General features: G+C 36.0%; 1 pseudogene; it reads left to right on the forward strand.

Moving 5' to 3' along the window:
* Positions 1–412, forward strand: part of LOC124975799 (spliceosome-associated protein CWC15 homolog) — a 959-nt pseudogene extending 547 nt beyond the window's left edge.
* Positions 413–4,045: the final 3,633 nt, after the last annotated feature.

A 4,045-nucleotide genomic window follows, 5' to 3' on the forward strand; every position in this document is an offset into this window, starting at 1 on the left:
CTCTGTAGATCAGATTCCTGCTGCCAACCTCAATGCAGATGATCCTTCAACAGATGAGGAAGATGAAGATTTCTGAAGAGGAGAGTGATGATGTTGATACTGCTGTTCTTGCAGAACTGGAAAAAAGAAAGAAAGAAAGAAAGGAGGACAGAAGAGGAGGCCAGGAAGGAACAAGAACAAAAAACTGAAGAGAAAATTCATATGGAGAACATTCCGAGTGGAAACCCTCTTCTTAATGTCACTGGCCCATCCCAGCCTCAGGAAACTTCAAAGTTCAAAGAAGGTGGGCTGATGATATTGTGTTGAAGAACTGCGCAAAAGGTGAAGATGATCAAAAGAAAGACAAAAGGGTGGTAAATGATACCCTGCCATCTGAATTTCACAAAAGGTCATGGAAAAATATATTAAGTAATACAGTATTGTGTGCTTAAATACTGTAAAAGGTTAAAAAAAAGTATATCCAACAAAATTTTACTTTTTTTTTTTTTTTTTCAATGCTGGGGATCAAACCCAGGGCCTTGTGCTTGCAAGACAAGCACTCTACCAACTGAGCTATTTCCCCAGCCCAAAATTTTACCTTTAAACTCAATATTTATCAAGTTTTAGTATTTAGGTGGATTTGATCAACTGTATATTCATATTCAATGAAACAATATTATTATCATTAATAATTAATACTAAAAGAAAATTTTCAAATTACAAACTAAGAAAATATATAAATGTATATAAACATTTTGTTGCAAAGGGTATGGTGAGAAGGAGAAGTCTTCCAGTCACAAAAATATACTACCTTGGGTTAGTATTCTATAATGAGAGGGTAACTGAAATGAGAAAGAGGATTCATACACATTGGTTTATCTTAATGTTAAATTAGGTAAGGCCAAATATTTTTAAAATAAAGTGAGAATGAAATCACAACAGCATTTTCCAATGGATACTTTGAAAGGAGTGGTGGTGCCATTTTAAAATGTCACTCCTTTAGTACACTGGAAGTTATCTTCCATGAACCTATCTAAACTAAACACGGAAAAATTCCTGTCCACCTTCCAATGTTCAAAAGAGGTACAAATGTCTACAAAATTACCACGTGGGATATCTAACCAAAACCAACAGTAGACCATGAAACTATTTTAATCGTCATTCCGTAGGCTCTAATCTCACCGGAAAAATAAAATCTATAAAGGCAGCAATTGGAGGAAGATACTGCCCATGAGGAGGAAGAGCCCCTGGGGACTGTGATCCTCAGTACTTTCCTCAGTGTGTGACACACCTTAACTTGAGGGGCTGGAGTTGTAGCTCAATGGTAGAGCGCTCACCTAGTACCTGTGAGGCCCTGTGTTTGATCCTCAGCACCACATAAAAAGAAAGGTATTGTATCCATTAACAACTAAAAGATACATATATATATATACATATATATATATAATTTTTAAAAACTTGAATGGTTTTCAAAGCACTGAACCTTCTAATTTTTAAAAAAAGCTCTGATACTTTAATTCTATTTAACAGAGCTTAACACCACACCTCTATCAATACTGTATTTAAAGGACTTAAAGGCAATCTTCAGAGAGCCTTTGAACTGACCAGAACTGTGTATGTCTTTATCAATTCTTATTACTATAATGAGTATTTGTGACTTTTATTACAGTCTAGATTTCTTACTCAGCTATTGAGCTCTCTGTAAATAAAGACAGTGACCTCCAGACACACCTCTTGTCCTGCCACTCAGGCCATTTCTTGTTGCACAGGAGCCTGGGTCTGGGTTGAGACATTCTACTTAGGAAACTCTTGGCATCTCTAGTCTCCAGAGGGACCAGAGAAAACACTGCTTTCATAGTGAACAGTTCAGTTGAAACAAAAAAGGTCTATTTTCATTCTTGCCATGTTTCATTCTTTGGACTCTTTTTCAAGTGAATTAAAAGAGCAACACGAATGGGATAGCTTGAGAGTAAATGGACATACTTTTTGACAGAAGAAAACACAGATGGAAATAAAAATGGCCAAAATAACAATGAACACTTACTTAAGCATATTCCCTCATTTCTTCCATCTAATCTCATTTGTTCTTCTTTCCTTCCATTCTGCAAAGAGTAGATTCACCTTATTCTTCTAACTTATGTCCACGAGGGAGAGCACCCCACAGACACACTCCCTTTAATCCTTATGGCATAAAATCATTTTACCAAACTTTCTCATCGCAGCAAAAACATCTCAGAATTTTCACTAACAGGAATTAAAACTGAGAAATATAAAAATAGTTACTGATTATCTAACATTTAATGGTACCTTTGAAACTGGAGTTCTGTGATGAAAGTCAGTTTGCTGCTCTGCATGCAGGTGAGAGTCTGCACAAGTTGCAACACTTCTCTTGGCTGCAGAGGCCTGCATCTCCATCTCCTAATGCCGGTCCATCCCATCAAGTGCTGCACATCCATTTCTCCTTCTTTCTGAATTCTTGTCTCATGAAGTTAAAGAATTTACTCTGCAGAGCAGAACCCTAGCACTGTAACACCAGACTCCATGGCACGTTTCCCTCATTAGGTCGCTCTGCTAGGGGTTTATATAGATCTTGGTTCACTGCTTTATGCTAATTAGGTCCAGATTTATGCTAATTAGGACTTGGACAATACTAACCTCTATTGGTCAGTTCCTTTTCTTTTTTCTTTTTTTAGTACTTACAGATTTATGCACAGCAGCCCCAAGTTGAAAATAACCCAACCTTAATCAACACATGAGCAAATGCGCTGGGATATAGCTCAGGGTCAAAGCACTTGCCTCGCAGTGGCCAAGCTCTGGCATCAACCCCCCAACTCAAAAAAAAAAAAAAAAGAGAGAAAGAGAACCCTACCAAAAAACTGTAAGGAAAAAAATGTGAATAAGCAAATTTAATCAATACATAAAGCCATATTGATGGAGAGACACCCAACTCAACTAAGCTCTCTGTTCTTAGCTTACTACTAAATTCGCCTTAGGCTTTGAGATTTCATAAAAGCTATTGTGAATACTGTTCTAGAAAACAGAAAATGGAGCCCATTTAATTTCACCTTATAGGCTACACCTTGGCCTAATATTTTTATGTATAATTCTTGTGCTTGCTCAAAGGCCTTGTTAGGATTTGCTGAAGATGGCGGTATATAGATTGATATTGCAAAAGGTGGTAAGGTTTATCAATTATAGAACAGGATCCTCTAGAGGAATGTAAGGCACCACCAAGTCCTTTGAGTTTTAAGCAGTTGCTAGTAGATATCTCTGGCAGACAGTCTTGTTAATTGAATATTTATGTTTAGGGCTAAGCATAGTGAGGTATCTAATCACAGTTTGGGACATAGCTATAGTGAATTCAGGTGTTCTAAGACTACTTTCTTATGCTATTTTTATTATAATTAAGGCTTTCTACAGCTCAGTCTTATTTAATGATTATCTTAATCACACTTTACATCACATTGTATTAACTAGGTTTCATTATATGACCATGGTGGTGGGCACAAAATTTACCAGTCCCGTTGTAGTGTAACAGTCTAACTTTCATTTATATGTTAATTTTAATCATTGCTGCATGTGTGAGCAATCACTGCGGTGTGGTTGAGCAAAGCCTTGTGAGCTACTTATTATTAGTGCACTTGATACCTGCACCTATTGATCATATCTTGATATAGAGGGCATTTTCACAGGGGCAGAGATGCTTGCATATATAAATTTACTATAAGCTAATCAAGAGATCAGGACCAAACTTTTGTGTTTATGAAGTATAAATACTCATCTAAGCATTGTCAGTGTTTAAGCTACATCAACTGATTATAAACTTATATAACTGTGTATTGACTTGAAATAAGACACATCTTATATAGGGTGGGTAAAATAAAGTCTTAGGTAAGTATTATGTTAATTAGTAAGGGTATAGGAAGATTTCTAGTTGCTTGTGTTCATCAGTGGGACTTTAGTATAAAAGAAGATTAAATTTTAATATATTAGTATGGACATACTGAGATAAAAGTTAATAAATTTTAGATCATATAAGAAGAACATTATCCAGGGGTAAGGATAA

Source organism: Sciurus carolinensis, unplaced genomic scaffold, assembly GCF_902686445.1.
Source record: "Sciurus carolinensis unplaced genomic scaffold, mSciCar1.2, whole genome shotgun sequence".
In the NCBI taxonomy this organism is placed as follows: domain Eukaryota; kingdom Metazoa; phylum Chordata; class Mammalia; order Rodentia; family Sciuridae; genus Sciurus; species Sciurus carolinensis.